The sequence below is a fragment of the Saccopteryx bilineata genome, chromosome 3 (assembly GCF_036850765.1).
Source record: "Saccopteryx bilineata isolate mSacBil1 chromosome 3, mSacBil1_pri_phased_curated, whole genome shotgun sequence".
NCBI lineage: Eukaryota > Metazoa > Chordata > Mammalia > Chiroptera > Emballonuridae > Saccopteryx > Saccopteryx bilineata.
In genome coordinates, this window is record NC_089492.1 from 93599872 (window position 1) to 93625070 (window position 25199).

General features: G+C 42.3%; 1 protein-coding gene across 3 annotated transcripts in view; it reads left to right on the top strand.

The window, feature by feature from the left end:
* Positions 1 to 25199, top strand: part of CRIM1 (cysteine rich transmembrane BMP regulator 1) — a 194076-nt gene that overhangs the window by 56915 nt on the left and 111962 nt on the right. The window lies entirely within an intron of this gene.

Here is a 25199-nt window from a genome sequence, read left to right on the forward strand (position 1 = left end):
TGACCCTGTTGAGTAGCAAAGGAAATATGAGAGATAAAGTTGAAAACTGCCTGCCTTCTGTTGACATTTCTACAACAAGTCAGAAAGCTGGTCTCCCCCTGGGTGGACAAGCTGCTACGGGTCATTCGTAGGTGGTATGTCCATTAGTAACCATGCTGACTCCCAACAGAATTATTTTAAACATTCCAGCCAATAACCCGGAATCCTGGTAAACAAAAAACAGACCTTACAAACTGTTTCAATTCTATATACGGAAAGGAAAGGAGATGACTGGGGACGCAGGTGAGAATCAGCATAGCAGGAAGGTCTCCACATTTCTGAGATTCATTCATTCTCAGTCACCCAAAGGGAAATAGTGTTTTTCGAGAGCCTCCATATTGGGCCATTCCGGGCTCCATGGTGGGAATATCCTGCTGTATTTTACTGCTCTCCTGATTGATGTGAGATCTTTATTACATCTTTGCCACATTTTACAGTTGTATTGCTGATCAGTTCAGAGGGATTTTTAATTAAATCACACACTAACTTGATCCTTCATGATTTTGTGTTATTTTTCTATTCCTCAATCATATTAACCTTTCCATTAAGATTTTTTGCCATCACCTAAGAGCTTTTCTTCATTTAAATGTGTTTTGAAAATTTTGACTGACAGAAGTCATATAACCAAGTGGGGTGGTCCGTTTGATATACAGTTTTTTAAAAACATAACGTAACATGATTGATTGTGTTGTATTTCCCCTGGGCTGAGGTACTGTTTCCTATTACCAGAAAACACATTTGATCTTTATATATCTTATGTCAGAAGTACCTCCTCAGAAGTGAAATAAAATGATTAATCTCACATTATTTGCTATTATCTGTAGCATCCATAAATGAAATGTCCCCAGAAAAAGAGGTTATAAAATTACCACACATGGACGCATTAAAGGATTGGGAGGTAGTAAACGTGAAATGGGCTTAAGAAGGACTTGATTCACTTACTGGCACTTTGGAAAGACCTGGGCTGTCAGGGAAATGAACCAGTCTGTATTACTATAAAGCACTAGAAATTTAAATAAATCGTGTTTGAAAGCGATACCAGGATTTTTCTTGAATGCCGCTGAATAAATTCAGCTTGTTAAATGTCAGTTAAATGTGTGTCACTGACATGCATAAGCTGAGAGGGCCACAAAAATACCCATTTCAGGCTTTAAACTATTTAAGCTCTTTAATGTTCTTTTGACCTTCAGTTAAAGGACGTAGTCACATAGCAGAGGAAATGCCTCAAATTCTAGCATCTGGGTTTGTTTCCTTATACTTTCTTGGCACAGTTACAACAGTAGGACTTTTCTTTCCTTTAATTTTTTTCACAGTACAGTCAACACAGGCTTTTTACACAAGCGGGAAAGGACAGTCGTGAGGCCAAGAGCAATAATGTGTTTCTGCTCTGTGCTCAGGGGCAGGACCTAGTTGAATGGCCTGTTGTTTCCGAGGGAGCCTAGAAGCAAAAGGCAAACAAACAGAATCCCACAGGAATACAAATTTTGTGTAAAATGAGATACTGACAGAGGTGCCTGGGAAGATGTGTATGTATATGCAAACCTTAATGCGCTCACTGCTCATATTTTGAACTTGTTGAATCTTTGTCACTGTGTTCAAGTCATTTCATCCATATGTAATTTGGGGATCTTGGTCTGGACTTTTAGCTGGCAGATGTTACTTCTAGGGTTTCTTTGGTAGCTGAGAAGAGGCCCTACTAAGTGAAAGTCCTTGTAAAGGGTATATATTTTGACATGGGGGCTTTATTTCAGCGCTCTGGGTATTTCAGCCATTCGTCATTTATCACTAGTGAAGGGTCACTTGATTCTGGAGGCCTGAAGCAATGGCATCTGCTTTCCCATTAAATGCCTGTATCAAAACAGCGAATGGGGACATCTTCCTGTTTTCATGTTTCTCTGCTTTACTTCTGGTATGTTTTCTGTATCAGCTTTCCTTGAGGTTTTGTCATGTGAAAGAGCGTCCCTCAGATGCTCCGTTTCCGTAGCTATCAGCCCATCGGTCTGTAGCACGTGCCTTCCCTTACGTCGGTCACGTTGGCTGCTTGGCGCTGGTGACCCTCAGGCTTTTGCATCAGCAGTGCTCGTGAGCCATCTGTGTGGTTCTGACAGGAAAATGTTACGACACAATACTATTATGCAAAGATGTTAACAGATTTACAATGAAAAGTGACCTTAAAAGTCATTTTCAAAAGTCATCTGAGTCACAAAAACTTGTTTTTTCTGAATTTTATAAATTGAAAGTATCCTGTAAAGTCATGCTGAAAGGGATAATTACCTGCCCTGAGCAAATGCCTATATAGTTTCCCCCAATTTATTCATTCGTTTGACAAATATTTTTTGAGCACCTGCTCTGTGTCAGACACTCTGCCGGCTGCAAGGAGAACCAGGAAGCTGAGGTGCAGTCCCCGCAAGCTCCCAGTCTCACGGTGGCAGAATGCTGAGACTAAGATGGGTTGACTTGAGGTGATGTTTCAATTGGACTGAGAGTTAAGAAGGAGCCAGCTGTGCAAGGAGCCTGGGAAGAACATTTTAGGCGTAGTGAAGCACATATTCAGCAGCCCCATTGTGGGAAAGAGCTTTGTGTGCTGGGAGACCAACAGGTTCGCACAGCTCAGTGTAGGTAGTGAGGGTGGGGGACTGCGCGGAGAGGAGGGGGGAGAGGAAGGGAGGGAGGGGCTGATCCCGCAGACTGTGAGGTGAGGGGTTTGGATTTTGCTTTCAGTGTGATTGGAATCCGTTCACAGTTGTAAGCTTCAGATGGAGACTGTGGGACACCCTCTCTAAGGGCCACTTTGGCTGCTCTGTAAAAATTGTCTTGTAGCGGGACGCTGGAGCGGAACCTGAAAGGGGGTGGACAGGGCACTGAAGGGTGGCCACAAGTGACGTGTGGCCAGACAGGGCTGTGGGCGGAGGAGTTGTTGGAAAGGGAGTGGGTTCTGTGTGTCCGTTGGAGGTTCGGTTAAAAAGTCTCCAACTAGGGAGGGGCACAGAGAACTAGATAGAGGGTGACGGAGGACAATCTGACTTTGGGCGAGGGGTTTGCAACATAATTTGATGACAAAATAACCTAGACATGTTTTCTTTGAATATATGTACTCTGATTTATTAATGTCATCCCATTACCATTAATAAAAATTTATTAAAAAAAAAAAAAAGTTTCCAACTATTTGAATTTGGGGGTCTGGTTAGGAGGTAGACTCCAGCCTTGACCCCGGGCTTCTGGCTTGAGCTCTTTGTGCTGTTTGCTTAGATGGGGAAGACTGGGTAGAGTCAAATTTACCCTTTGAAATGAATCAAAGTGTATCAAGAAAAGGGCTCTTTTGAGTCTTTCTCTTCATAGAGGGATGATATTTCTAGATTAAGTCATTCAAGTGTTTCATTGTCTGGAACATAGGAGCGAAGTTCTGAGCTTCCAGCACTGGGTGCTCACTGCTGGATTTCCTCCGGTGGACGCCTGCTGGCCACTTGGTCCTCTCCCTCTTCCCCAGGCAGGTGTTTCTCCCGCCCCCCTGGACCATGTCAGTGACTCCCCTTCCCCAGTGTGCTTAGTTTCCCTTTAAAATGGATTCTTTACGGTTTTGACAACATGCATCTACTGTCCAAGACACGATTATGCTCACACTGGAATTCCAGGGAAACCAGGGCTACCAGAGGAGAGATGTGCACTTGGATCTGTGTCATATCTCATGTGCGTGCCTGAGCTTACCAAGAAGCCCCGGACTGTTTCAGTCTTTCTCCCATGTCCCCTAACTGAGGGCCCGAGTGTGCTTCAGTGTCCTAAGTCCTCTGCATACTTCTGCCGCTGTGACTTTATACCCTATTTTACTCTTCTGTGTGCCTGCCTGTATCCCCTAAGATATAGATAAGATAGAAAGTACTCAGCACCTAGAGGGTAAATGAATAAATGTCTGATGATTGAAAAATAATGCATTAAAATTTACTTATAAAAGACCACTCACGATATACTTTAAAAAAAACAAAAAACAAAAAAATGGACTTTGTGTGGTCATTGTGGACCCGTGACAGATTTTTACATAGAGGCTTTAAAGACAGGGCATTCTGGGCCCTGGCCGGTTGGCTCAGCGGTAGAGCGTCGGCCTAGCGTGCGGAGGACCCGGGTTTGATTCCTGGCCAGGGCACACAGAAGAAGCGCCCATTTGCTTCTCCACCCCTCCGCCGCGCTTTCCTCTCTGTCTCTCTCTTCCCCTCCCGCAGCCAAGGCTCCATTGGAGCAAAGATGGCCCGGGCGCTGGGGATGGCTCTGTGGCCTCTGCCTCAGGCGCTAGAGTGGCTCTGGTCGCAACATGGCGACGCCCAGGATGGGCAGAGCATCGCCCCCTGGTGGGCAGAGTGTCGCCCCATGGTGGGCGTGCCGGGTGGATCCCGGTCGGGCGCATGCGGGAGTCTGTCTGACTGTCTCTCCCTGTTTCCAGCTTCAGAAAAAATGAAAAAAAAAGACAGGGCATTCTGGTTTCGTGATTGCAAACACTTAATAAAGAGATACTACAAACAGATTGGTTGCCAGAACATATCCTTAAGTATAAAACATATTAAGAATTTGGAAATACTTCAGGGTCGTGGTCATGCATCTTAATTATTGTTGACCTGGCAAGGAGAAAAGTATGTAATTATTGGAGATTTCCAGCTGATAGAAAACAAGGCACAACTTAACTTGCAGTATAGTGCTTGGTAATCCGCTGAAAGCAAGAGACATAATGGTTTAGTGTTTTTGACCTGTCCTTTGACTTGACTTTGGCCTAATTTCATTTATCTTACCCTTTTGCCCCCGGTTCCATTTCTTCTCGGTATTATTGCTGCCAATTTTTCAAACACAAAGGCAAAATCTGACTTGCTCTGTGCGCTTGGAAGAAACCCTGGCCCAGATCCTCCAGAAACCAGAGAGAGAAATTATTAGCAATATCCAGACCAGTAGCTGACTGGCTCGGATTCTTCCTCCCATGGCCATTCCTGATTAATGGGAGAATCTGTTCTGTAGTTGAAAAGCCTCTTTTCTGAGCCCAGTCTCTTCTGGCTTCAAAGCGTGACCAGCTGCATGGCCGAAGCCATTGCCAGGGCTCTGTTTCTGATTCCATCCCCAGCCCGTCAGACGTGGTGCACGGGGAACGGAGAGGTGCTAAGAGCATCCGAATCAGTGTGGGCATTTCTGCTGATCACAGAGCCACAGCTCCCTCCTGTCAGGGCCCTTCACTCACACTGGACACCCATCGCCTTCAGAAGTGCGCTGTTAATCTACGTAGGTGTTGCAGGTCTTCCTTGTGCTTTTTGTTCTCGACTTCTCTCCAGCCCACTTAGCTCTTGTGTCTGTAGTGATTAGTTTGCTCTGCATCTTGACAGCCTTTTCTTCCTCTGGCTTTTCTCTCTTTCCTTATCATCTATTTCTTCCTCCCTCCCTCTTCTAGTTTTTGCTTGCCTTCCATCTCCCACCCACTGCATTTTCCGCTTTTCTTGGAAATAGCCTTACATTGGCTTATTTCCAGCAATATTAATGCCCCTCAATTATTATTATTTTTTTTCAACCAACTTAAAATATTTACCAATTTTGACAAAGCTAATGCCGTTTATGGCAGCGTGGGTAGCCTGAAAAAATAAAATACTGTTATAGCAGATCATATATTTAACTTTCTCTCTTGTTTTCCTTATCCTGGACTCCCATTTATTTTATTTCAGGGACTTCTTCTTATCGGGTGGTTGGAGTTTGGGATCCCTGTAGGGTCTTCAAAGGTGGAAAACTATCTCCCCTGAATGATATCTTTAAAAGAGTACTAGAAAGATACAGAATAAGTTTGTGACAGTTAAACTCTTACTAAAGAAGATTTTAATACACCAAATCTCACATAGACAAGAAATAAGATGTAACTCTAGTTCACAGTGCTTCCAGTTTTCATGGGGAGACAGGCATGGAAACAATTCAGTAGGATAGAACGTTTGATGAAATAAGTCATTTCCTCACTTAGAGGTATAAGATAAAGTCTAAGAGTGCTGAGCAAGGAGTGACATTCTGACAGGGAAAATCAGGGATTATTTTCCTTCCCAAGGAAGGTGGCATTTTATTTGAACCATGAAGGACGCACAGGATTTGGATTTCCATAGCTGGAGAAGAAGGACAAAGGGAGGCAGTGGTGGGGGGAGTGCCCCGTGCATGTAGGGGAGAGGGGTGCACATCTGGCCGCATGGAGCGGCAGGCGCGTTGCCCAGATGTGAGTACTAACTGCTTTCTAAAAGGTTGTGGCAGAAGGAAAGAAAGTAGGTTAGAATCGTAGCTTAAGGATAATGTAAGATTGAAAAGAAAAGTGTTTTTTACTTTCTAAATTTTAGAAATATGAACTTGTTTACAAACACAAGGGAAATAGCCAGCATAGAGGGAGAAATTCAAGGCCCAGAGCAAGAGTGGATGGCCCTCAATGGGACAACAGACTTCCCTTTGAGTCCTGATTTCCAGACTTATTGTGTTGGCTTTCATTCTGCCATGTCCCGAGGTCTCTATGGATATGTGACCTTTGACAAGTCATTTAACCTCCTAAAGCCTCGTTACCTTATCTGCTAAAACAAGGTAGTGATTCTGGACTTGTGTGGGAGGCCGCTGTATGACTGCTGTTTGAAGTTGGATTCAAAGCCAGGCTCTATCCCTCTGTTTCCTTTCCTCTCCTTCCCCTCCTCTGCTGCTGTAATTATTAACCTGATTTCTCCTGGCACTGTCCCTGTCATAAAGATAAGTAGGGGTTGCTAATTCAACACTAACATATTTAAAGAAATTTTCTAACGATTCAGTAAAGAATCTGAGTATTTATAGGCTTAACGTCCAAGGGAAAGGTATTCTAAAGTTTAAAACTAAAGTGCTGGTCATATATACTGCTCTTTACTATTAAGACAGCATGGTAATTTTATTGAGAGAGGAATTATGTCTATTTGCAACATTAAAACAGACCTGTACTTTAGTCAGTTTCATTAATAGCTTTGTCTTTTTTTTTTTAAGTGAAAGGCGGGAAGGCAGAGACAGACTCCCCCATGCGCCCCGACTGGGGTCCACTTAGCAAACTCCCTAATGGGATGATGCTCTGCCCATCTGGGGCCACTGCTCCATTGCTCGGCAACCAAGCCACTTTAGCATCTGAAGCAAGGCAATGGAGCCATCCTCAGTGCCCAGGGATATCTTGCTTGAACCATTCAAGCCATGACTGCAGGAGGGAAAGAGCAAGGAAGTGATGGGTGGGGGAGGAAAGGAGAAGCAGATGGGTACTTCTCCTGTGTGCACTGACCAGGAATCGAACTCAGGACTTCTACACACTGGGCTGATGCTCGACTGGATCAGGGCCATAGCTTTGTCCTTTTGATTTATATCTTTTACCTCTTTGGAAAGTTGAGATTGATGTTGAGATGAGCATGTGGTTCAGGAAAAACTGGAGCCCCTTGGAGTACTTATGTTAATATTTATAGTCTATTTACCTTATTAACAAGGGTACATTTTCTTACCACCTGAAACAGATTCACTGGCATCCCAGAATAGATAGTTATGATATTGGTTAAGATTGTACCCAGGCCATTCCACTCCATGTTCTTTGTAATGTGCCAAGTTCCTGGTACACATACCTTATTTATCATGTTGAAGAGACTGAATGCACTGATTTTATGAATGAGGTCTCGTGCCAGGGCAGCTAGCTCTTTTAATAGTACTCTTCTCATTCCTGAAGCTTATAGAATCTGAGCATGAAGTTTTATTTCATTTTCTCTGGAGCCAATTATTAGTTAAAGATGAGAAATTTGTGTGTGAATAACTCATTAGAAGGACTTTGGAAAATACTCTTGACACAGCTGCTCTGGACAGCACATCTAAAATACTTGGGATGCAGTCATATATGGTGGTCCTTTTCAGTGGTGAGATTAAACCATGATGGCAGCTCATAAATAATTTTAATCTATACCAAATTGATGGCATTAAAGCCCAATGAGGTGATTGATTTCTTTGTTCTACTGACCGTGTAACTTTAAAATCCCATTCAGTGCTCTGCTAGTTTTAGATATTCATCTCTTACTTCTTAGTCTTATTGTTTTCTGTCTTTGTATTTGTTTGATCCCTTAACTCACATTTTTATTCTCTCTCCACCTTCCTGCCCTTTTTCTTCTGTCCATAAATTGTCTCTCAGGTCTTCTGTGGTTAAAGTGTTCTCTTGCCCACCAACAAACTGTTAGTTTGATTTGTTTAAAAACAAGTCTCTTATTTCTGAGAATGGGGCTATGACATAATGTAACTAACATTTCTAGCATGTTTATTATGTACCAGATGTCTCCAGGCACTTTATATGAATGACTTTAATACTCACAAAAACCCCATGAATTAAGTTGACGTTGGATAAAGTAACTGGCCCAGGGTCACACAGCCAGAATCAGATGGAGCCAAGATTGGAAATAAATGGTCTCATTCTGGATCCCATGTTCTTAACCAGTTCTGTTACTTGTCTCATCTGTTCAGTCCATCAAGATTTAATGATCACCAGTGATGTCACACAGCACCATGCCAGACACAGACACTAGCTCTGTAGCAAAGACCCCTCTCTCTGGCAGTGCCAGGTTGAAGAGGTGTGTGCCAGTACTTCCGTTACACCTGTGCACGCCAGATGACTCCCCCCACCCCCCAAAAAAAATCAGGGAAGTTGTCACCTTTATGGAGCCAAGGCTTGAAGGCTCATTAAGAGGTTGCCAGCTAGGAAGGAAGAGAGAACATAAAGACCTGAGAGAGATGAGCGAACATGGCACAGCTGAGCAAGCAGTAGCTCTGGAACTGGGGCATACGTAGGTCCCAGAGAGGGAAGGAAAGGAGGCAGGTGGTCGCCATGTGTCGTAGGACTGGTGGAGCCCAGATGCCGAGGACTTCCAGTGCCATGGTGCAGATTTGGACTTTATTCTTCAGTTATTAGGAAACTGGTACAAAAACACCATGTTTCCCTTCTCAAATCCTTCCTGCTCCTGTTCCCCATGCAGTGGAAGCCACCGCAATGCTGGGAGCTCTGTGGTGTTGAATGTCAGTAGCTGGGAGCTCTGAGTGATCGGCTTGGAGGGAATTTTATTGCCGTAGCATTGTAAAAACTAGTGTTTTCATACAGCCTTTGATCCTTGGTCCTACACAACTACAATTAAATTAGATCCAGATCTATAAACAGAAATTTAATTTCAGCACTTATATTCTTAACTTGTAAGATTAATGCAGAGATATTTTTTTCCAAAGAAGTTTTTCTGTGTAAGCTTAAATGCATGGCTTTTATGCAATTATAGTTTGTTTTTCCTAATTAAATTTCCTTTTTTCTTTTTGAAAAATTGTGCATTTAAGTGATACTGTGAAAAAGCATTTGGGCGTTGTGGAAGAGCTGTAATCAATGCTGTTTAAAATGTGTATTTACTTCTGTTAATTACTGTTTAAAATTGACCTTTGTATAGCAAACCTATTTCTTGATGGCATTTTTATTTTCCAAAAACATTTTATTAGTCATTTTTTCTGATCTTCACAAGATGACTAGATATAGACCTATTAGCTTTTATTTTTCTTTTTTCATTTTAAACTCACCCACTTTCAGTAAGAAAAATTATCAGAATGTATTAACATTTCAATTAATTGCAAATACAATGCCTGCACTTACTCTGGGAAAAGGAATTGCCAACTGGAAAAAAAGTAGAATAAAATATAGTAAGGCACCCCTCACATTGAGATTCTTAGGTGGGAACTACACTGCTCACCAAAATTAGGGGATCAGGGAACGTGTAGACACTCCAGTACTTGCAGCCTTTTGTATAGTGCGTTTTCACCAATGAAATAAAAGATGGTTTTTCATCTTATTTGCTAATCGAACAACTTTCTTTGACTTGTTTGCTTTTCTGATGTTCTTGTTCAGTTAAAAAAAAATCAAATGCTTTTTTTTATTGCTTCATATTCATTTTGAAATATCCCCTAATTTTGGTGAGCAGTGTGTATATATGTGTGTGTGTATATAATTTTTTTAAGATTTTTTTATTTATTAATTTTAGAGAGGGGAGAGAGAGAGAGAAAGGAGGGAGGAGCAGGAAGCATCAACTCCCATATGTGCCTTGACTGGGCAAGCCCAGGGTTTCGAACCTGTGGCCTCAGCGTTTCGGGTTAATGCTTTATCCACTGCACCACCACAGGTCAGGCTGTGAACAGTGTATTTTTTAAGAACTTCAAACAAATTTTAAAGTCTGGAAGATGGTCTTTTATAGTTGTCATCTTGGAAACCTATGTATTTGTCGTGGTGAGGCTGCCCTTGTATGAAGGATAATGCCTTTATTCCTCCCTCCCTCCTTCCATCCTCCTCCCTTTTTATTTTTAGTTGCCCTCAGTGTTTGCTGCATTTTCTTTTGAATGCCTTTGGTAATGACAAACTTTCATTCTTTGAAGTTGGATTTTATTTTGGGAAATAGCCAAAAGGCATATGGAGTCATATCTGATTAATAAAATAGGTGAGCACTTTGGGGAATTCTATTTTTGCTAAAACATAACCTAGAACTATTAGGTATTGAGGCTGATTTTATTGTATATTTCATGACCTGCCTTTAAAGAAAATGTCAAAAAGAACATTACAGGAAAGTATTGGAGAAATGGCAGAATTGGAATAACTATATAACTTCCTAAGGTGACTTTGAAGAACATGTTTTAAACGTGTGTGTAACTCTAATCATTTTGTTTCTTGGGCTTTGTCCTTTTATTTACTGCCATATCTTATACTTTAAATGTAGTTAAGATTTTTTTTATTCAAAAGAACTTAATGCTACTTTAATAGCTCTAAATTTTTTATTTGAACCCCTTTTTGCTCTGAGTCATTGAATAGTTTGGAAGTGCTATTTGAAATTCTGAATATCCCAAAGATTGTTGGATTCTGATATCCATATTGTCTGAGGGGCTTTGCTCACAATAACTGCCCGAGTTTATTCTGTACTAGTTATTTCACTAAGTTTTCCCCTCCTCCAACTGACCCTTGAAGTAGTAATTTAATTACTTTGTTCCTAAGACTATTATGGTACTAAAGGTTTGGTTAATCAGTGATATTACCTATGATGTGATATCTGTGGTAAAAAAAAAAAAAAAATTTAATGTGGTATAAGTCAGCTTCATGAATTATGTCCCACTGCCCCTTCCTTATTTTTTCACTCCAAATGTAATGAAGCCAGGTTTTTTTCTGTGATTTTTTTTTTTCCTCACTGCAACTCCCTAAATCATTCATTTAATACTTTGAAAAGGGCTGTTCTTGACAGAATCTGCCCTGTTATTGCTCAGTCAGTGATGGGTCCAGGGCTAAAATTTGTTCTCTTGATTCTTGTCTGTTGTCTTTCCTTGTTGTATTTTCTCAGCTGCCTTCAAAAGATCAGACTCAGGAACTTGTTACAGAAATACTGCAATGCGTTATTGAACCTCAGCCTTTTATTTTTCTACTTTGTTTCATATGAGTTTTATGCATATAAATAATATATGTAATGGAAACAATATTTAGTAAGAAGGGAAAAACTTCCATGCTAGAGATTTCTACCACTCTTGACTGTGGGATCTCTTAATTATGTACATCAGGGATTCTCGAGTACTTTGGGATTGATTTCAATGCATTATAACCCTTTAAAAACAAATAAATTTAGGTAACTTGTTATCAGAACTGATTTTGAGAATTTCATTGTGTTTCTTAAAGTAATTAGTGTCTCGCTGAGTCAGCCAGGACTCACTAAACCACATTTCCACTTAAGGTTTTTGCTAGAGTATGTTTTTAACTCTTAAAAATAATTACCATGCTGAAGCTGGAGACCTTTGAAAAGTCCATAAAGTTGATTACACCTTCAGACACACCCTCTGCTCAGCTGCTTAAGCACTGTATCAATTTTATTACAGGGTTTCTTTGTTAACAAAGTCGATGCGGTCGAAGTACAGTATTATAGTAATATGCATTGAATGAATGCATTGTCACAGACAGTGTTAAAGTAACATAATAATTCCACACTTATTAGAGAATGCAGGCCTTTTTGCTATTGTTGTATAGCTAAGAATCCATACCTTTTTGCTTGGTTTGGGTTGGTGCTTCCTGACTGTTGTGGTAATTTTTTGAGTCCCTTACCCTTTGATTCTTTGATTTTACATTGTTGATTTGGTTCCATGACTTTTAAAAGGATCCTGGAACCTTTTGTAACTATTTTCAGGGCAGCGAGTAATGATAATCAGAGCTAACAAGAGCTACTTACTTATGTGCCAGGTATTAATGTAGGCTCTTAGTGTATTACTTACACTTTTTTTTTTTTTTACAGCAACAGAGAGAGAGTCAGAGAGAGGGATAGATAGGAACAGACAGACAGGAACGGAGAGAGATGAGAAGCATCAATCATCAGTTTTTCATTGGGACTCCTTCGTTGTTCATTGATTGCTTTCTCATATGTGCCTTGACCGTGGGCCTTCAGCAGACCGAGTAACCCTTGCTGGAGCCAGCGACCTTGGGTCCAAGCTGGTGAGCTTTATTTATTTATTTTTTTTGGCTCAAGCCAGATGAGCCTGCGCTCAAGCTGGCAACCTCGGGGTCTCGAACCTGGGTCCTTCCGCATCCCAGTCCGATGCTCTATTCACTGCGCCACCGCCTGGTCAGGCTTACTTACACTTCTTAACAAATCATTGAGGTAGAGACTTTTATTATCCCAATTTTACAGATGAGGAAGCAGAGGCTACAAGAGGCTACCCAGGGTCGTACACTATTAGTAAGTATTAGAACAATACAGGTAGAGAGGTAAGTAAGTAGATAGAGACAGGCAGACAGACAGGAAGAAGTAAGGACGCTAAGAGTAGGAAGGGATATTAGTGAGAGATGTAATAGTTAATTGGCTGCCTGCTGGAGTCCAGGTATTATGTTGAGCAGTGAGCAAACCAAGAAGCACCAGGCTCAAGTCCAGCCATCACGGAAATCATATTTGGCCATAGGAGGCCAAGATACAAATATAAGTAATTAATTATGCAATGTGAGCATTTTTTTAGAACTTTTATATGTACAAAGTCTATAAAAATAGGCTAGAGGAAGGAGCCAGACTTGTGGGGGAGACAGAGGTGAAGGCATAGGGCACAGAGGAGCTAACTTTTGCTTGAGAATGACCAGAATGCTGTTTGAGATTAGGGACTATGTATTTTCATCTTTATATCTGTGAATCCCTAGCAGAGTGCCCAGGATGCAGTAAGCACTCCATAAACACTGTAGGGTAGATGGTGGCAGTCTGGTGAGCTGGGTCAATGTGGAGAAAGCACTGGGGAGATGGGCCCCCTGATTGAAAGCACAGAGGCACTTGGCGTGGTGTGCTCTTCGGCAGGACCCTGGGTGTGTCATGGGGAAGTGGAGTGTACAGGAGTGACTGGTGGGCTGCATTGCACATCATTCTCCTTTTACCTGGACCACATCCCCTGCTAGCAGTCGTCTGTGCTTCCCCACTTCCTCGCTACCCCTGCTTTGAATCATGCCCCTGTTTCAAGGCCTTGGTGGACACACATCACCCTTCCTCTGTGAAGCCATGCTTTCCTGTCTCTAAAGTCACCATCTTTTTTGTCTCTACTGCTCACATGCCATTTAACATACTTCCTTGGGTCACCTCTGTAATTGCTGTTTTGTGTTACTGTTTAACTTTTCCTGTATTGTTCTCTGCTTCTCGGAGTGGAAGGAACCTTAGGAATTATCATCTTCTAACCTTCCATTGACAACTCCTGGGCAGAGTTTTCTTGTTTAAAATGGTTCCACCAGGAACACTGATAAAGCTGGCTGGTTTGATTCATTATTTGACTCAAAACTCTTGAACAACTTAAATCAGCCTGATATATTTCTGGCAGTTTAAAGTTAGGTTACTTATTTTTAAGTTGTGATTAGAAGTTAGGCTATTTTCCAGTGTAAAAATAAGTATTTTCTTAATTTTTACTTCACGGTGACATAATGAAGGATGGAAATTAGATCCCACAATGCCCTTAGAATCACTAAGTGAGAAATCCTTCTCTGACTCAAAAGGAGGCTTCCTGGTGACAAAGTCTATTTTCCCAACATTCTCAGAGGTGGAGCTTTCTGAATGCATTGTTGAATGGGCAGGGGGTGAAAGAATTAGGTATGAGGTTATTGCTAAATAAGAACAACCGTGACACATGCAAGATTCATTTCTCAGAAATCAACACAGTAGACCCTTGTGATTCATTGATTTAACATTCACGAATTCAATTATTCATGAAACAGTTACCCAGAAGATCTGTGACTTGTAGTAATTTGTAATTTGAATCAGGTGTGCTGTGAAGTACCTATACAGGAGCAAATCACTTAGCTGGTGACAAGCCAACATCCTGATTGTTTTTAGCTCATTATCACATATGTAGGAATTCATGAACTGGTCAAAACTCTTTTCTTTATGAAAGGCAACCAGCTGCTGGGGCTGGTGATAAGACTGAAGAGGAGCAAAGAGGTCCTAGAAATAATGATGCTTTACCAGAAATCTGGGACAAATTAAAAAACTGCTAAGCTGTATTTGGCAGTAGATTGAATCTCTGAAATGCATAGTACAAAAGTGAGGAAGAGCGATTCCTAGAAATACCTCAGTGAATGTACAGGCCAGCCCATAACACCGCATTCTGGGCAGATGTAATACATGGTGTGATACACCAATTAGTGTTTGCAAAGACTTGGGGAATTCTGGTGTGGTAATCCTTTGTCTACTGTATATCATTCTCTCTTTCTCCATCTCTCTCTCTTTCTCTTTCTCTCTATTTATAGGAGGCTCAGTAATGATCCAGTGACTGAATAGCCTTTTTAAGTTACACCATTAATCTTGCAGATCAGTTGAGTGTCTCAAATCTCTTGTTGCTTAGAGCCTTTTATGCTCAGGTAAAATCTAGCATATATCAGTAGCCACCTGTATCAAGTACTGCCTATGCTTTTTAAAATAATATCTGGCTGACTAGATTCTGGTGGCCTCCTAGGAAAAAAGCAGCTTAAATAAGGAGGGCAGTGAAACAGTGGGATCTCCAACTAGAACTGGCAATTGGGACAGTAGTCAGCCCAGTTCCTGACGTTTTGAGATAGTACAGTGACTCCAAGAGAAAGGATGGCTTTTTAATCTATTAAAAAAAAAAACAAAAAACAAGACAAAACAAAAAAACCCCACTTCAATTAGAAATTCATGTACAGCCAGCCCTAAGCTCCCAGCTTCACTAAGAAATCATGTGGGATTACCTCTCCAACTTGTTCATGTCTGGCTTTCCATAAGGCTCCTTTGCCCTCTTCTGAGGCAGATTTTTATACTCTCAGTTATAACATGGACAAAAGATAACACTAAGATAAACCCTGATGCCTGGTCTGTGGTGACGCAGTGGATAAAGCGTCGATCCGGAACGCTCAGGTCAACCAGTTCGAAGCCCTGGGCTTGCTCGGTCAAGGCACATGTGATAAGCAATCAGTGAAGAACTGAAATGAAGCAACTATGAGTTGATACTTCTCTCTCCCTCCCCCCTTCTCTCTCTGTAAAATCAATAAATAAAATCTTAAAAAAAAAAGATAAATCCTGAATTTTAAAAAGTGGCTTTTCTGGGGATGAGGATAGCTATGACTTCACAACAGGAAAATAGTAAGAAAAAAAAGAGAAATAAAGAATGAATAGTGAGGTGGGCTCTCTCCTCACTTGCTAGACAAGGGATCCACAGTGTCCTGACAAGACTGGGCAAGCAGAAGCGTCCTCTCAGTCTTGCGACAGTCTAGTTATTGGAGGTGATACACATCAATAGGGTTTCAGCCATCACCAGGTGCAGATGTCCAAATAAGTCAAGTCCACCATAAAACCAAGGAGAAGAGCACAGATGCATGGTTTACAGGGGTCCCCAAACTTTTTACACAGGGGACCAGTTTACTGTCCCTCAGACTGTTGGAGGGCCGCCACATACAGTGCTCCTCTCACTGACCACCAATGAAAGAGGTGCCCCTTCCAGAAGTGCGGCGGGGGACTGGATAAATGGCCTCAGGGGGGCGCATGCAGCCTGCGGGGACGCCTGGTTTAAAGTGTAAGGAAGCCATGGGAGCTCTACCTAAGGTTTCTCCCATCATTAATGCTGGGAGACGCTGTCTGGTATTACCGGTGCCTCTAGTCTTGGGCTTCATCTTTTGAATGGACTAGGAGAAATTGCCAGAGGTCTGATTCCTGAGGATTATGTTGTTACAGAGAAGCTGTATGGTATGACGCCCTAAGGTATTCTGCATTGGAGCTGTGTCCTTCCGGGTCCCCAGTCCCAAGGCCCGTGTGTGCACACATACTGCCCTTGTAGTCTGTCTTGGTGGGCCTGCCATCCATCCACTGCCAGCGTCTTTGTTGTCTGAGTCTCAGAGGGTGCGGCTTTGCCTGTGTTGGTGCTGAGCCTATCAGCACCTGAGTGGTGGACAGCACCACAGTCACCCTGTGACCAGAGGTTGCTCTTCTGACCTTTCTTAGTCACGCCACTTATAATGGGTTACTTTTGGTTTGGTTTAGTTTGTATAGTCAGCTGATTTCATGATAAAGGAACTTTATGATCTGATTTTTAGGCAAGAGTCTAAGCAATGATAAGTATTATGAAAGAGATGATGACTATCAGGGAAAGATGCAGACTGAAGACCAGACGATGAGAAACTTAGGGTGATGACTGTGTGTCCTGGTAGAACCAGTGCAGGATTCTCTAGTAGACCTGGCTTCTAGCCCTTCCTCAGCGTTCGTTAGCCAGGTGACCCTTGGGCAAGACATTTGTCTTCTTGAGGCCACCATTTTCTCCACTTATATCTCAGAATTTCTGACAAAGAAAACTCTTCTCCTTTGACAAGAAAGTCCTGTAGATAGACTTAGTCCCACATGTTTATGCAAGAACAAGCATATTAATTCTTCTACTCTCTTGTAATTAAATCTTCAAACCTATTTTTTATACCTTAATTGTAGGGAGGTTTGGATTGATTTGAGTTATAGAACATTTTAAAAGAAGCCCAGGCTGACCTGACCAGGCAGTGGCACAGTGGATAGAGCATTGGACTGGGACGTGGAGGACCCAGGTTCGAAATCCCAAGGTCACCAGCATGAGCGCAGGCTCATCCAGCTTGAACTCGTGCTCACCAGCTTGAGCGCAGGGTCACTGGCTTGAGCATGGGATCATAGACATGACCCCATGGTTGCTGACTTGATCCCAGAGTTCGCTGGCTTGAAGCCCAAGGTCATTGGCTTGAGCCCAAGGTCTCTGGCTTGAGCCCAAGGTCTCTGGCTTGAGCAAGATATCACTTGCCCTGCTGTAGTCCCTTCCCCCTGACCCTCCTACCCCTGTAAGGCACAAATAAGAAAGCAGTCAGTGAACAACTGAGTAGCTGCAACAAAGAATTGGTGCTTCTTGTCTCTCTCCCTTTCTGTCTGTCCCTATCTGTCCCTTTCTCTCTCTGTCCCTCTCTGTCTCAAAAAAATAAAATAAATAAAAGAAACTCAGGCTTTTTGCTTAAAGTTTATAAGTATAGAAAACTCTAGCTCACTGATGGCTAAGGCATGTGCTTTTATTAAGATATACAACTTATCACAGTGTCTCATACATCGGGGTCCCCAAACTATGGCCCGCGGGCCACATGCGGCCCCCTGAGGCCATTTATCTGGCCCCCGCTGCACTTCTGGAAGGGGCACCTCTTTCATTGGTGGTCAGTGAGAGGAGCATAGTTCCCATTGAAATACTGGTCAGTTTGTTGATTTAAATTTACTTGTTCTTTATTTTAAATATTGTATTTGTTCCCGTTTTGTTTTTTTACTTTAAAATAAGATATGTGCAGTGTGCATAGGGATTTGTTCATAGTTTTTTTTATAGTCCGGCCCTCCAACGGACTGAGGGACAGTGAACTGGCCCCCTGTGTAAAATGTTTGGGGACCCCTGTCATACATGATAGTTGATGATTAAATATCATATATTTGTGGAATTGCTATATGATTGAGAATCTTCCCGGTGCTTTAATATATTAATGTAGATGTTCAGTAGGAAGCACATGAATTACTACTTATTTGAGTGTTTCTCAAGTGATTCTTCAGAATACTTTTTAAGCTTTTATTCTTCAAAGGGCATTTTTCTCCCATGTTCATGCAGTTTATTTTCTTAGGAAAGTGATTTAGAGGATTCTCATCCCTGTGTCCATGCAGTCATTCCCTTCTCCCATAGGTAGAACTTTTTAATTGAAGAATGGCCACCTAGAATAAAAACTACATTTCCCAGACTCCTTTGCTGGTAAATATGTAGCCATGTGACAAAGTCCTGGCCATATGAAGGAATCAGAATCAATAGTGTAACTTTTCACATTATTCCATTTAGAGTTGTGTCCTTCCTTTCCACTTCTTTTTCCTTCCTACTGGTTGAAATACTATATGGACAAAGGCTACACAGTAGGTATTGAGGAACAAAACAATAAAAGGAACTTAAGTCTAGCAATTTTATGGAGCCCAGTCTCCATAATACATGTTGAGCTAAATTTCATGGCACTCTTACTCCAAGTGAGCACAAATTCCCAATTATTGGAGTAGGAATTTGTGAGAATTGGTTCATCAGAAATTACTTTGACCCCTTTAATTCATTCTTGTTATTGCATCATGTCCTTTGTTGTTTTTGAAAGTATTTGGAAATAAGCTGTGTCACTGAAATACGGGAGCAGCCCCAACACTGAGCAGGCGCTCCCCTTGGCAGCAGCCCTGCCTCCTCCCTGCTGCCCAGCATTCAGGTCTGAACAGTCTGCTGCTGTGCGCTGCCCTCTGGATCTTATCTCAGGCCTCACGCGGCAGCTCCACGCGGGTTGCTGTTTCACACAGAAGAAGGTGAGATCGGCCAGGATTGCTGTTCTGCAGACCCGTCAGGTTCATCAAGCCTGCCGTCAGCCTCTTATACCTAGAGTCAGCTCTAGTGACTATCTACAGAGAGAGAGACAGAGACAAAGAGAAGCAGCTCTGTCTGTGGGGAGACAGATAGTGGTAGAGCCTACAAGGGGCTAAAATGTTTGAACAAGCTCTAGTCAAAAGCAGCAGTTGTCAAAGCCTGGTCCTTGGACAGCCGTGTCAGTAACCCATGAAATTGTTAGAAATATACGTTTGCAGGCTCCAGTGCAGACAACTAAATCAGCAACTCCAGAGGTGAGGTTCAGTAGTCCGTGCCTTAGGAAGTCCCCTGGCATGCTCAGGTGAGCCCCAGTGATCTGAAGAGTGTGGGAAAGCCTGAGGGTGGACTAGAGATCAGGATACTGGATCCAGGAAAACTTGGGCTGGAGGAAGAAGACCTGGTGGAGCACAAGGTGAGGAAGCAGGAGTAGAAACGAGCTGGGATTTTTTGTGATAGTCCTCAGAGGAGTCTAAATCCTGTGCCTCCTGGGTTTGGTACCAGGAGACGATCTGGCCGCCTGCTCCTGGTTCCAGTGTCCTCAGCTGGAGGTGCAGATGTGCTCTTGTATCAATCACCCCATGTACAGATGAGGATTCTGAAATCACTGTGTTTCTGAGGTGGAAAAAGGAGCAACAACCCATGCTGACTGTGAGGAGTAGGGAGGGCTCTTTATTTAGCCATCCAGCTCTCAGCTCCACAGGCTGAACCCCACCTCGCCCTGGAAGAGGGTTGTGAGCCAGAAACGAAGTCCTTTAATGGCTGTGAAGGGGAGGGGGAGGTAGAACTTCCATGTAAGGGCTACCAAGAATATAAGTGCCTATTTAATAAATTATTTTTTGAAATACTTTTTCCATTTTGGTAGTTGAAGTTTGAAAAATGTTTGGAGTACTATAATTATCGTTTCTGGGAAAAAATACACATTGCAGTATTTTTGTTTTTGCCGTAGGTCAAGTTGTAGTTCAGGGTGGAAAGCAAACACATCCCTTTGCTCAGCTGCAGCCCGCATATTTGTAGTCTCCAGGTGCCCTCCTGGCGGTCGCGGTGGACCCGGGTCTACGCCGTGGGTACACAAAGCATACAAAGAAGGCATAGAAATCCGGGGCCCTTTCAGGGGCTTGTCCCTGGGCACGGCTGATTAGGAAGTTGGTGCTGGAGCTGAAGGACCAGTCAGAAGGGTGGGGCGGCCTTCGGAGAGAGTCGTGAGAAGAGACTGAGGCTGTTCTGGGAGGTGGTCGGCCATAAAGAGGTACTTTCTCACTAGGGAGGACATTCACTGGATAGGTCTGAATGTCAGGAGGCCCTTGTTTGTTTTGGGAGTCACTCATTACCATTATGTGGCATCTTGGCAATTTGATAACTTTGTAAGCCGGGCCCAAAAACACCTCTAAATGCAGAAATAGCTGGAAAAGACTCTCCAGGGAAAACTGCCTGGATTAGGCAGCTTCCTTTCTTCTCTCCAGACAGCAAAGACTGCTCTCTCAAAAAGTAGCCTTTTTTTTTTTTTAAAGGAATTAAGAAAGTAATGGAGGCTGACAGAAAAACAGCACTTGAAAACGTTTGGCATGCTAAGATGACTCTGTGTGTGGGGATATATATTATATGTGTGTGTGTTTTATAACCTACTTGACCTTTATCAATAGTAGCAACCATTTAATGATCACATCCGTGCATTGGGTTGGGTATTAGATTTAAAATGAACTGAGAAGGAGAAGTAAACTCACATGAGGGCCTAAGAGTGCTAGGTGTGTGTGCTCACGCACACGCATGCATACATGCTTACATACAGGATGGGCAAAAGTAGGTTTACAGTTGTTCATGTAGCAAGTAATACAATAATTAATAAGTAATAATACAAGAATAAAGTCTGTTTTGTGTATTCCCATCTGTAAACCTACTTTTGCCAACCCTATATATGCATATATAATATATGAAATATTTTTTATTATAATATAATATTTATGTTATATAAATATCACATATTGTAGTTATATCAAAGAATGGATATTTTCTTTTAATCTCTAAAACAATCTTGTAGAATAAATAGTTTTGTGCCATTTAATGTGAGTACGAGTATTCTGAGGTCTGACTCAAAACCTAGACTTCTAGTAATTGATGATGATGAATAATAATAATCTGTTGGGCACTTAGATATGTCAGGCACAGGGCTACCTACAGTGTGTATTTATTTCACTTAAACTCTTAACCTTGAGGAAACTGACACAGAGAAGTCAAGAAACTTGCTTTAGATCACATGGCTAGTTATAAAAAGCTAAGATTTGAACATAGTTCTTTCTGGTTCTCAGACTTTTGTAGTCAACAAGTAGTCTGTGATCATTGGGTCTGTAATCTTCATACAACATCAAGGTGGTTAAACTATTTCACAGACCCACACAAAATTTCAGGTGAAACAGCATTGGTCTGTGGACTGGCGGTTGAAAACCACTGTTCTACAATCTTTTCTACTTGTCCTTTATTCATGCTGTTCAGCACCCTCTCTTTATTCTTGGTGTATCATTTAAATTGATGAGTGTAGTCACTTTCAGGAACCTCTGGAGACCCCAGATCAGCACGTAATAGGCTTTGGAGTCCTTCTAAAGACTTTGGAAATTCCTATACTACCTCCGGGACTCAGGAATTCATTCACAATATTACTGACAATACCCTTGGTTTTATTGTTCCTTCTTTTTTAAAATTATGTAAGATCACATCTTCTATAATACTAAAACTCTACAGCATTAACAAATACTGGAGTTTTAAGAGAAAAGGACTGGCCTCTCCTGAACTTCAAAAATCATTGGTTGGTTTTCTTAACTGCACTGGTGGCCCTGGAGCCCGGTTGCATAGGGAGGGCTCAACCTTCTGGCTGGAGGATGTTGGTGAAAGAAATCGACAAGTTCCAGCTCCCCAATTTGCAGGTGCAGAATACCAGGCCCTTCATTCTCACCTCTTGAAGATCGGGCATTTCATGATATTTGTTTCAAATCAATGTCATCGTTACACAATGGAAGAAGCAAGTTGCGACATCCCTTCCTCAGGGGAGGAAAACTTCAAGTATTTGGAAAAGGACCCACCCAGAGTCCCAGAGTCCCAGAATCACTCAACAAAATAGAGGCCTTGTTTGTGTTCTGTAATGGATGTTGCCTTCCGTTTGAACACCACCCCGGGGAGTGCCTCATTCCTGGTGTTTATGCCTTTGTGACATTTTCAAGCTGTTATGAAGATTCCTTTTAAGATGTTGCTGAACTGACGATACACATTTCGTTCATTGAAGTTTTCTTCAGTTATTTGTCTCATTCTCTAATACTTTTCATTCTTTTTTGTGTGTGTGTGTGTGTGAGCTTGTAAATATGGCAAAAGGGACAGGTATCCAAAGATGGCTGCAATTTATTCGGTAAAAATCATCTTTTTGAAGTCAGACTTACCTTCTTTGTGCATTTATCCCAACCATCCTTTGGCCTTATTTTATTGCCAGATTTTTAAACATTGTTACATTTTGAAAATGTGTTGGCTGTGTATGAATATAGCAGTGTAATTATTTGGATGGCAGATCGTTCTGGAAATAAATTGAATATGTGTTCCAGGTGTGAATTAACGGATAATGAAATAAAATGTCTCTGGCTCAGAATTCTTATAAATTTTCATGAGCTGTGATTGGAGATTCACTAGGATACATACACACTTGGGATCTGACACTCCCACTCCTTACTCCCCACTATCAGCAGGGGTGGACCCTGTAAACCTCTCAGCTCTCTTTTTATTCTTCCCGGGAAGCTCTGACCATCTCCAGGAAGGTTCCAGGAGAACCCATTAATTTAAGTTTTCTAAGAACAAAGCAGCTTTGAATCCCCCGGGGTTGTGGAGGCTTTGGGGAAGGGTGCTTGGAATTGTGCATCACCCTGATAAGCACATTGGTATTAGTAAAAATACTGGTACCGGGCTCCCACTTCCAGTACTTCTGATTTAATTGGTTTGCAGTGTACTCTGAGCTGCATTTTCCAAGTTCCCCAGGGGATTTGAGTATGCTTCCAGGATTGAGAATCATTCTAACACCACGATCCTCAAACTGCGGCTTGCATGAGAATCACATGGGAGGGTTTGTTTAGTTAGGTTGCTGTACTTCACCCCGGAGTTTCTAATTCTGTAGTCTGATCTGGGGGTCTTAGGATTTGCAGTTTAAGCGAGTGCCCAGGAGATGTTCCTGTGCCGGTCCACGGTCCACTGTCTGAGAACCACCACTCTGGAAGCTGTTCGTCTCAAATGTTGCAATGCAGCTGAATCACCTGGGAATCTTGCTAAAGTGCAGATTCTGGTTCAGTAGATCTGGCACAGGGTCTCTGCAGCTCTAACAAGCTCCCAGGTGTTGCTGGTGCTGCCGCCGTCGGTCCAGAGGCCATCCTTTGGTAGCAGAGCTCTAATCTGATGCATCGTTTTCAACCCAATCCAGTAACATCCTGCACAGAAAAGATGTGTTGTCTGACACATTCCTAGAGATACCATGGGGCTCAGCATACAGTGTGGACCACTTGGTGGTAGACAGAAAGCTGGAGGGCTTGGTGCTGCTTTGGCATTTGGCCAGCTGCCCTTTGAACATGCCCTTGGCAAAGCTCTAGTGTCAACAGGGAACTTCATTGTTGTACAGATTCCCAGTTTGCTTGGAGGAGTAACACAGTGATTCGCAGCCCTGACCACACAGTAGAATCACCCAGGGAGCAATTGAACCAAATAATAATTCCCAGGCTCCTCCCCCAGATAGTCTGAATTGATTTAAGGTGGAATCCAGACAGTGGTATTCTTGAAAGCCTTCTTCATATGATTCTAATGCAAAACCAGCACTGGGAACCACTGCAGTGTCACATGCTGCCATTTTACAGATCACTTAATTTTTTCTTTCTTTCTATTTGGCTAATTTATATTCTACTAAGTCGTAAACTAACTTTATTAGGTAATTGACAAAATTAACAAACCACCAGGAGAAGGCTCTGTGCAGATTCCATCACCGTTAAATGCTAAAATCAAAGTAAAAGCAAATGCTGGGAAAGTACAGCTGGTGTTTCTGAACGAGCTGAAATATGAAATATTTCTGGGACTGTATCAACAAGCCTAATTTTTTCCCCTCAGGGTTATGATTGTGTGGAACAAGTCTTCACCACGATGCTTGCCAAAAAAGGTTATGATAAAATCATGGAATGTGAATGAAAAGAATTCACAGTGTAACTTTAAAGGAGTCAGTCTCTAAATTTAAAAATGTAGGGATGACATATGCCTTGCATTTGTAATAGAAGGTTTGAGAGCAACTTAATCCTGGGTGCGAGAACGCCCCTCCTCTTACCCTGTGACACGTCTGTGTGAGGCCACGGAGCAAATGAGACCGGGAGGGGGGCCAACCAGAAAGAGGGGGGCGCACCAAAGACCCTGCACCTCTTTTTTCTCTGTAAATTCATTGAATTAATTTTTCATTCTGTGTGTGAGCAAACATGTAGCCATTGACTAAACATACGAATTCCAGGGAAGTTGCAGTTCCTTTTGCTTTCAGCGTTGTGAACTTGGTGGGAAGATCACGGGCTCTGGAGGCTTGGCCACTTTTTTGTGTGACCTTAGCCAAGTTTCTTAGCTTCTCTGTGCCTGCGTCCTCATCTGCCAGATAGATGGCATCTCTTCCTCACCTAGGAGTGTAAAGGGGTGTGACAACGAGTAGAGGCATGATGCTTCCCACGAAAAAGGTGCCTGATTTAGAGATTGCTTTCATTTCTCTAGCATGATTATGAGAATTGAATTCTTAATAAGAAACATCCATCCAAATATTTTTCTTGTGTGTATTGGTTTTTTGGGTGGTTGTTTTTTTTTTTACTGGTGATTTATACTGGTTTCGATTTTAATGGTCACGAGGTTTTGTACTTGGAGAGGAGGCTCATTCTTGCCTTCACGCCTTTACTCATGTTGTTCCCTGCATCTGGGACACTCCCACCCTGCTGTTTATGTACCTGCTCCTTTCAGGCAGGTCTCTGCTCGGGTGCCATGTCCTCAGACCTGCCCTCACCCACCTGGCTAATGCAGTCCACCCACAGTGCTGGTTCTGCTTCAAGGCATTGAGCACCACCTGGCATTATACTGTGTGGCTCTTTCTTGTCTAATTCCTCGGGAATTGTCAATGCAGGAAGACTGGGACTTTGTTTCATTTCCTGCTCTAAACCTTGTGTCTGGAACCCCTGGCACATGGAAATCATTCAGCAAATATTTGTTGAATGAAT